This window comes from Aulostomus chinensis, chromosome 1 (assembly GCF_037954235.1).
Source record: "Aulostomus chinensis isolate RoL2024-O1b breed Wild chromosome 1, RoL_Achi_v1.0, whole genome shotgun sequence".
Lineage (NCBI taxonomy): Eukaryota > Metazoa > Chordata > Actinopteri > Syngnathiformes > Aulostomidae > Aulostomus > Aulostomus chinensis.
Window position 1 is genome coordinate 35,098,615 of NC_141320.1, and position 10,341 is coordinate 35,108,955.

At 40.0% G+C, this 10,341-nt stretch overlaps 1 long non-coding RNA gene across 1 annotated transcript; it reads right to left on the reverse strand.

Annotated features, from left to right (window-relative positions):
* Positions 1 to 946: 946 nt before the first annotated feature.
* LOC147271433 (uncharacterized) lies at positions 947 to 3,106 on the reverse strand. Its single transcript, XR_015115776.1, has 4 exons — positions 3,060 to 3,106; positions 2,928 to 2,971; positions 1,782 to 1,969; positions 947 to 1,662 (listed from the first exon to the last, which is right to left on the reverse strand). It is a non-coding gene; the product is annotated as an uncharacterized LOC147271433 (long non-coding RNA).
* Positions 3,107 to 10,341: the final 7,235 nt, after the last annotated feature.

Sequence of the window (10,341 nt, forward strand, 5' to 3'; positions counted from 1 at the left end):
GGATAAATGGTTCCCACTATAAACATCCTGACTGGTTGAACATGGGAGGGAGACGGAGGCTCCTGGAGCAGATCTCACTGCTGCAGGCTGAGTCATGGTGACCTCTGTTGTGCGCTGAAGAGCGAATTGGTCAAAAATAATGATACTTGATAATTATGAATATAATTATCAATTAATAAATAAATTAATAATTAATATTAATATTAATTATTCGGGGCACCACCCTGATGAGTTCAGGGAAACTAACATACGACCAAACTTGTAACAGTTACCAGTCTCTAACAGAGTTTATCTACTAACAGTCAATATTCTGTCACATTAACGACCAAGGGACAGCTCTGATGTTGGAGGATGAGATCAAAGCACTGCTATTGCTGAGACACGTGACCACAAGTTGGTACACAAAAGACACTACGACTCCTCTCTTATAATAAAAATATATTTATTAACAGTGCATCCATCAATCAGCAACACGTTGGTATAACGGTTATCTAACCAAAAGAAACAAGTGATAATATGTGTGTGTGTGTGTGTGTGTGTGTGTGTGTGTGTGTAAACATGTGTGTGAGGGAGTAAGGAAGGGGAGGGGGGGGGTCTGGTTGCCTAGCAACCACGTCGCGTCACAGCGAGGCTAACAGCTAGGCTAGTTAGCTGAGGCCAGCTACCCGCTAGTTAGCACCGTGCAGGTAGAACTTATGGAATGTTAATAACTCAGCGTAGCGCTTAGCAAGAGAGAGAGAGAGAGAGAGAGAGAGAGAGAAAGAGAGAGAGGACAAAGGTAAACCCAAAAACGTGTTAACACACTTGTGCAGTATTAATAACCGGTAACACCTTCTTGAGAGGTCACAGTTATTAATAACTAACATCAATAAATAATATATAATTCTATGTAATTTCTGCTAATTACAGGACTTCGTCTCATTAACAGAGCATTCACAGACATCATACAACACACTGAGCTATTTCTCTGCCCAGAAAATGCCTCGTTAAGGGAATCCTTACTTGACCCGGTGGAGCGGTAAGGGATTCGATTTCCATGTTCCGGAGCGCGGTTCAGCTCGACTCGGAGGGCAGCAGAGCGGCGGCGGGGCAGCCTGCAGGGTCAGCTGGAGTTACTGGTGGGAAGGATGAAGAAGCTGGGATGAGCTTTCTTTCACCAGGGACCAGTTCACGTGGATTGCGTGGCTCGACGGTGGCTTCTCTGGACGCTGTGACAGGAGGGAGAGAGGTGTCCTTGTGGAGTCTCTGTCATCACTGCACTGCCCACTTGAGGTCCAAGTGGAGAACCGGAGAGGTTGAAGACCACTGGAGAGGTTGAACCTTCTGAAGACGCTGAAAACCACCAAAGAGAAGAAAACCACAGAAGAGAAAGAATCTTCTCCGCACTGAATTTTTTATGTGTGAGACAGATGATGTCACTTCCCGTGGGATGGTACTGGCTCTCAGCCAATAGCATTTTGACAGGCAACTTCCGGTCAGACTGACTCACAGGTTCTTGGAGGGTGGGGGCCGTGGCCAGAATCATCACCCCTTTTTACAACCCTTTGTTCAAGAACATGTGGCCATTTGAATTCAGGCTTTGAAAAGGGGTGTTAGGCCTCACAGGCCGAAAGCCTTTCTTCAGCTGGACTAACTGCCACATCTCTGAATTAATCTCTTGGTCTGGTTGAGTTGGGAAAAGAGTTGCTTAAAACCTCAAAATGATGCTACAGTGATACAGTGAGAGTTGCTACGAACCTAAAAATGATGCAGACAGTAATGTAGTGAGAGTTTCTACTAACCTCAAAATGATGGTCCACAGCAGCCCAGCCTGGAGGGAATTCAGCTGGAAGTTAAGAGTAAGATATTTTAAAACTCCTTTGATAATAGCTAGTTACGACAGCAACTGTTCCCCCCTGTGCTGGAGAGGTTGTGGCATAACAGGGGACTTTTCCCACATCTTCTGGGACTGTCCTAAATTGGTAAAATTCTGGGAAGAGGTGAAACGACAAATAAGTGAGATTTTAAAAATAAATAGACCATTTGAACCACAGCAACTGACTTTGGGTACAGCATCAATAATTGATTTAGGGAAAAAACAGGTGTTTTTGCAAAGGGTTCTTCTGTTAATTGCACATAAAATGATCACAGTAAATTGGCTCAAACACCACCCACCCACCCTGGACCAGTGGTACCAAAGGCTTAAGGATGTAAACTGCATGGAACGCATAACAGCAACCCTACGACTTCAGACTGACTTATATCTTGAAAAATGGGCACCCGTTATAATGTATTTGGAGAGATGAGAATATTGTCTCTATTTAACTGGGCTGGATGGTATTTTTATTCCTTGTTTTATTTTATGTTATTTTATTTTATTTTTCTCCCTCTTACTATTGTGGACATAATTAGACCTGCAAAGAATATTGTGTATTGAGTACCTTGTCATAGGGTTTTGGAATGATGTGTGTGACTCTGTCAAGAAACCTGTTCTAATAAATGTTCCAAAAAAAAAAAAATGATGGTCCATTGATGTAGTAAGAGTTGCTACTAACCTAAGAAATGATGCTAAAGTGATGTAATGATAGTTGCTAATAACCTAAGAAATGATGCTACAGTGATGTCGTGAGAGTTGCTACTCACCTCAAAATGATGCTAAAGTGATGTAATGAGAGTTGCAAAAAACCCAAGAAATTATGCTAAAGTGATGTAATGAGAGTTGCTACTAACCTAGGAAATGGTGCTACAGTGATGTGGTGAGAGTTGCAACGAACCTAAGAAATGATGCTAAAGTGATGTAATGATAGTTGCTTCTAACCAAGGAAATGGTGCTACAGTGATGTAGTGAGAGTTGCTACTAATCTCAAAATGATGCTACAGTGATGTGGTGAGAGTTGCTACTAATCTCAAAATGATGCTACAGTGATGTGGTGAGAGTTGCTACTAACCTCAAAATGATGCTGACAGTGACGTAATGACAGTTGCAACAAACCTAATAAATGATGCTACAGTGATGTAATGAGAGTTGCTACAAACCTAATAAATTATGCGAAAGTGATGTAATGAGAGTTGGTACTAACCTAAGAAATGATGCTGACAGTAATGTGGTGAGTTGCTTAAAACCTCAAAATGATGCGATAGTGATGTAGTGAGAGCTGCGACTAACCTCAAAATGGTGCTCCAGTGATGTAGTGAGAGTTGCTTAAAACCTCAAAATGATGCGACAGTGATGTAGTGAGAGCTGCGACTAACCTCAAAATGGTGCTACAGTGATGTAGTGGTAGTTGCTACTATCCTCAAAATGAGGTGGCAGTGATGTAGTGAGAGTTGATACGAATCTCAAAATGATGCTTACAGTGATGTGGTGAGAGTTGCTATGATGCTCAAAATGATGCTACAGTGATGTATTGACAGTTGCAAAAAACCTAATAAATGATGCTAAAGTGATGTAATGAGAGTTGCTTCTAACCTAAGAAATGATGCTACAGTGATATAGTGAGAGTTGATACGAATCTCAAAATGATGCTACACTGATGTGGTGAGAGTTGCTATGATGCTCAAAATGATGCTGACAGTAATCTAGTGAGAGTTGCTTAAAAACTAAAATTGATGCTACAGTGATGTAATGAGAGTTGCTAAAAACCTAATAAATTATGCGAAAGTAATGTAATGAGAGTTGGTACTAACCTAAGAAATGATGCTAAAGTGATATAGGGAGAGTTGCTATGATGCTCAAAATGATGCTACCCTGATGTGGTGAGAGTTGCTATGATGCTCAAAATGATGCTGACAGTAATGTGGTGAGAGTTGCTACTCACCTAAGAAATGATGCGAAAGTGATGTCGTGAGAGTTGCAACAAACCGCAAAATGATGCTACAGTGATGTAATGAGGGTTGTTATTTACCTAAGAAATGATGCTACAGTGATGTGGTGAGAGTTGCTACGAATCAGAAAATGATGCTAAAGTGATGTAATGAGATTTGCTACAAACCTAAGAAATGATGCTACAGTAATGTCGTGAGAGTTGCGACTATCCTCAAAATGATGCGACAATGATGTATTGAGAGTTGCTACGATCCTCAAAATGATGCAACAATGATGTGGTGAGAGTTGCTACTAACCTAAGAAATTGTACTGACAGTGTTGTGGTGAGAGTTGATACTAATTTCAAATTCATGCTAAAGTGGTGTAGTGAGAGTTGCTACGAACCGCAAAATGATGCTCCAGTAATGTCGTGAGAGTTGCGACTATCCTCAAAATGATGCGACAGTGATGTAATGAGAGTTGCTACAAATGTCCAAATGATGCTAAAGTGATGTAATGACAGTGGCAAAAAATCCTAAGAAATGATGCTACAGTGATGTAATGAGAGTTGCTACAAATGTCCAAATGATGCTAGAGTGATGTGGTGAGAGTTGATAGTAATTTCAAAATCATGCTAAAGTGATGTAATGAGAGTTGCTACTTACCTATGAAATGATGAGACAGTGATGTGGTGAGAGTTGCTACGAACCTCAAAATGATGCTACAGTGATGTGATGAGAGTTCCTACGAATCTCAAAATGATGCTACAGTAATGTCGCGAGAGTTACGACTATCCTCAAAATGATGCGACAGTGATGTAGTGAGAGTTGCTACGGTCCTCAAAATGAGGTGGCAATGATGTAGTGAGAGTTGATACAAATCTCAAAATGATGCTACAGTGAAGTGGTGAGAGTTGACACTAATTTCAAAATAATGCTAAAGTGTAAAGACAGTAATGTCGTGAGAGTTGCTACGAACCGCAAAATGATGCGACAGTGATGTAATGAGAGTTGCTACTTACGTAAGAATTGATGCTACAGTGATGTGGTGAGAGTTGCTACTTACCTAAGAAATGATGCTACAGTGATGTGGTGAGAGTTGCCACGAACCTCAAAATGATGCTCCAGTGATGTAATGAGAGTTGCTACAAACCTAAGAAATGATGCTACAGTTATGTAATTAGAGTTGCTACTTACCTAAGAAATCATGCTACAGTGATGTGGTGAGAGTTGCTACTAACCTAAGAAATGATGCTCCAGTGATGTCATGAGAGTTGCTACAAACCTAAGAAATCATGCTACAGTGATGTAATGAGAGTTGCTACGAACCTCAAAATGATGCTCCAGTGATGTAATGAGAGTTGCTACAAACCTAAGAAATGGTGCTACAGTTATGTAATTAGAGTTGCTACTTACCTAAGAAATAATGCTACAGTGATGTGGTGAGAGTTGCTACGAACCTCAAAATGATGCTACAGTGATGTAGTGAGATTTGCAACGATTCTCAAAATGATGCTACAGTGATGTAGTGAGAGTTGATACTAATCTCAAAATGATGCTGACAGTGATGTGGTGAGAGTTGATAGTAATTTCAAAATCACGCTAACGTGATGTAATGAGAGTTGCTACTTACCTAAGAAATGATGCTACAGTGATGTAGTGAGATTTGCAACGATTCTCAAAATGATGCTACACTGATGTAGTGAGAGTTGATACTAATCTCAAAATGATGCTGACAGTGATGTGGTGAGAGTTGATAGTAATTTCAAAATCACGCTAAAGTGATGTAATGAGAGTTGCTACTTACCTAAGAAATGATGCTACAGTGATGTGGTGAGAGTTGCGACTATCCTCAAAATGATGCGACAGTGATGTCGTGAGAGTTGCTACGATCCTCAAAATGAGATGGCAGTTATGTAGTGAGAGTTGATACTAATCTCAAAATGATGCTGGAGTGATGTAATGAGATTTGCTACAAACCTAAGAAGTGATGCCACAGTGATGTGGTGAGAGTTGCTACGATCCTCAAAATGATGCTACAGTGATGTAATGAGAGTTGCAACGAATCACAAAATGATGCTAGAGTGATGTAATGAGATTTGCTACTAACCTAAGAAATGATGCTACAGTGATGTGGTGAGAGTTGCTACGAACCTCAAAATTATGCTACAGTGATGTGATGAGAGTTCCTACGAATCTCAAAATGATGTTACAGTAATGTCGCGAGAGTTACGACTATCCTCAAAATGATGCGACAGTGATGTAGTGAGAGTTGCTTCGGTCCTCAAAATGAGGTGGCAATGATGTAGTGAGAGTTGATACAAATCTCAAAATGATGCGACAGTGAAGTGGTGAGAGTTGACACTAATTTCAAAATAATGCTAAAGTGTAAAGACAGTAATGTCGTGAGAGTTGCTACGAACCGCAAAATGATGCGACAGTGATGTAATGAGAGTTGCTACTTACGTAAGAAATGATGCTACAGTGATGTGGTGAGAGTTGCTACTTACCTAAGAAATCATGCTACAGTGATGTGGTGAGAGTTGCTACGAACCTCAAAATGATGCTCCAGTGATGTAATGAGAGTTGCTACAAACCTAAGAAATGGTGCTACAGTTATGTAATTAGAGTTGCTACTTACCTAAGAAATCATGCTACAGTGATGTGGTGAGAGTTGCTACGAACCTCAAAATGATGCTCCAGTGATGTAATGAGAGTTGCTACAAACCTAAGAAATGATGCTACAGTTATGTAATTAGAGTTGCTACTTACCTAAGAAATCATGCTACAGTGATGTGGTGAGAGTTGCTACGAACCTCAAAATGATGCTCCAGTGATGTAATGAGAGTTGCTACAAACCTAAGAAATGGTGCTACAGTTATGTCATTAGAGTTGCTACTTACCTAAGAAATCATGCTACAGTGATGTGGTGAGAGTTGCTACGAACCTCAAAATGATACTACAGTGATGTAATGAGAGTTGCTACTTACCTAAGAAATGATGCTACAGTGATGTAGTGAGATTTGCAACGATTCTCAAAATGATGCTACACTGATGTAGTGAGAGTTGACACTAATCTCAAAATGATGCTGACAGTGATGTGGTGAGAGTTGATAGTAATTTCAAAATCACGCTAAAGTGATGTAATGAGAGTTGCTACTTACCTAAGAAATGATGCTACAGTGATGTGGTGAGAGTTGCGACTATCCTCAAAATGATGCGACAGTGATGTCGTGAGAGTTGCTACGATCCTCAAAATGAGATGGCAGTTATGTAGTGAGAGTTGATACTAATCTCAAAATGATGCTGGAGTGATGTAATGAGATTTGCTACAAACCTAAGAAGTGATGCCACAGTGATGTGGTGAGAGTTGCTACGATCCTCAAAATGATGCTACAGTGATGTAATGAGAGTTCCTACGAATCTCAAAATGATGCTACAGTAATGTCGCGAGAGTTGCGACTATCCTCAAAATGATGCGACAGTGATGTAGTGAGATTTGCAACGATTCTCAAAATGATGCTACAGTGATGTAGTGAGAGTTGATACTAATCTCAAAATGATGCTGACAGTGATGTCGGAGAGTTGATAGTAATTTCAAAATCACGCTAAAGTGATGTAATGAGAGTTGCTACTTACCTAAGAAATGATGCTACAGTGATGTGGTGAGAGTTGCGACTATCCTCAAAATGATGCGACAGTGATGTCGTGAGAGTTGCTACGATCCTCAAAATGAGATGGCAGTTATGTAGTGAGAGTTGATACTAATCTCAAAATGATGCTGGAGTGATGTAATGAGATTTGCTACAAACCTAAGAAGTGATGCCACAGTGGTGTGGTGAGAGTTGCTACGATCCTCAAAATGATGCTACAGTGATGTAATGAGAGTTGCAACGAATCACAAAATGATGCTAGAGTGATGTAATGAGATTTGCTACTAACCTAAGAAATGATGCTACAGTGATGTGGTGAGAGTTGCTACGAATCTCAAAATGATGCTACAGTAATGTCGCGAGAGTTACGACTATCCTCAAAATGATGCGACAGTGATGTAGTGAGAGTTGCTTCGGTCCTCAAAATGAGGTGGCAATGATGTAGTGAGAGTTGATACAAATCTCAAAATGATGCTACAGTGAAGTGGTGAGAGTTGACACTAATTTCAAAATAATGCTAAAGTGTAAAGACAGTAATGTGGTGAGAGTTGCTACGAACCGCAAAATGATGCGACAGTGATGTAATGAGAGTTGCTACTTACGTAAGAAATGATGCTACAGTGATGTGGTGAGAGTTGCTACTTACCTCAGAAATCATGCTACAGTGATGTGGTGAGAGTTGCTACGAACTTCAAAATGATGCTCCAGTGATGTAATGAGAGTTGCTACAAACCTAAGAAATGGTGCTACAGTTATGTAATTAGAGTTGCAACTTACCTAAGAAATCATGCTACAGTGATGTGGTGAGAGTTGCTACGAACCTCAAAATGATGCTACAGTGATGTAATGAGAGTTGCTACGAATCTCAAAATGATGAGACAGTGATGTCGCGAGAGTTGCGACTATCCTCAAAATGATGCGACAGTGATGTAGTGAGAGTTGATACTAATCTCAAAATGATGCTACAGTGATGTAGTGAGAGTTGCAACGATTCTCAAAATGATGCGACAGTGATGTAGTGAGAGTTGATACTCATCTCAAAATGATGCTGACAGTGATGTGGTGAGAGTTGCGACTATCCTCAAAATGATGCGACAGTGATGTAGTGAGATTTGCAACGATTCTCAAAATGATGCTACAGTGATGTAGTGAGAGTTGATACTAATCTCAAAATGATGCTGACAGTGATGTGGTGAGAGTTGATAGTAATTTCAAAATCACGCTAAAGTGATGTAATGAGAGTTGCTACTTACCTAAGAAATGATGCTACAGTGATGTGGTGAGAGTTGCGACTATCCTCAAAATGATGCGACAGTGATGTCGTGAGAGTTGCTACGATCCTCAAAATGAGATGGCAGTTATGTAGTGAGAGTTGATATTAATCTCAAAATGATGCTGGAGTGATGTAATGAGATTTGCTACAAACCTAAGAAGTGATGCCACAGTGATGTGGTGAGAGTTGCTACGATCCTCAAAATGATGCTACAGTGATGTAATGAGAGTTGCAACGAATCACAAAATGATGCTAGAGTGATGTAATGAGATTTGCTACTAACCTAAGAAATTATGCGACAGTGATGTAGTGAGAGTTGCTACGATCCTCAAAATGATGCTAAAGTGATGTAATGAGAGTTGCTACTTACCTAAGAAATGATGCTACAGTGATGTCGTGAGAGTTGATACGAATCTCAAAATGAAGCTGACAGTGATGTGGTGAGAGTTGCAAATATCCTCAAAATGATGCGACAGTGATGTAGTGAGAGTTGCTACGATCCTCAAAATGATGCTAAAGTGATGTAATGAGAGTTGCGACAAACCTAAGAAGTGATGCTACAGTGATGTGGTGAGAGTTGATACTTATTTCAAAATAATGCTAAAGTGGTGTAGTGAGAGTTGCTACGAACCTCAAAATGATGCTACAGTGATGTAATGAGAGTTGCTAGGAATCTCAAAATGATGCTCCAGTAATGTCGTGAGAGTTGCGACTATCCTCAAAATGATGCGACAGAGATGTAATGAGAGTTGCTACAAACGTAAGAAATGATGTAACAGTGATGTAATGAGAGTTGCTACGAACCTCAAAATGATGCTACAGTGATGTAATGAGAGTTGCTAAAAACCTAAGAAATGATGCTACAGCGATGTGGTGAGAGTTGATCGTAATTTCAAAATCATGCTAAAGTGATGTAAAGAGAGTTGCTACAAACCTAAGAAGTGATGCTACAGTGATGTGGTGAGAGTTGATAGTAATTTCAAAATATTGCTAAAGCGGTTGAATGAGAGTTGCTACTTCCCTAAAAAATGATGCTACAGTAATGTAGTGAGGTTTGCTACGAACCGCAAAATGATGCTACAGTGATGTAATGAGAGTTGCTACGAATCTCAAAATGATGCTAGAGTGATGTAATGAGATTTGCTACAAACCTAAGAAATGATGCTACAGGGATGTAATGAGAGTTGCTACAAATGTCCAAATGATGCTAGAGTGATGTAATGAGAGTTGCGACAAACCTCAGAAATGATGCTACAGTCATGTGCTGAGAGTTGATAGTAATTTCAAAATCATGCTAAAGTGATGTAATGAGAGTTGCTACTTACCTAAGATATGATGCTACAGTGATGTGGTGAGAGTTGCTACGAACCTCAAAATGATGCTACAGTGATGTAATGAGAGTTCCTACGAATCTCAAAAATTATGCTACATTAATGTCGCGAGAGTTGCGACTATCCTCAAAATGATGCTACAGTGATGTGGTGAGAGTTGCTACTATCCTCAAAATGATGCTGACAGTGATGTGGTGAGAGTTGCTACGAACCTCAAACTGATACTTCCAGTAATGTAGTGAGAGTTGCTACAAACCTCAAAATGATGCTGCAGTGATGTCATGGGAGTTGCTACTAACCT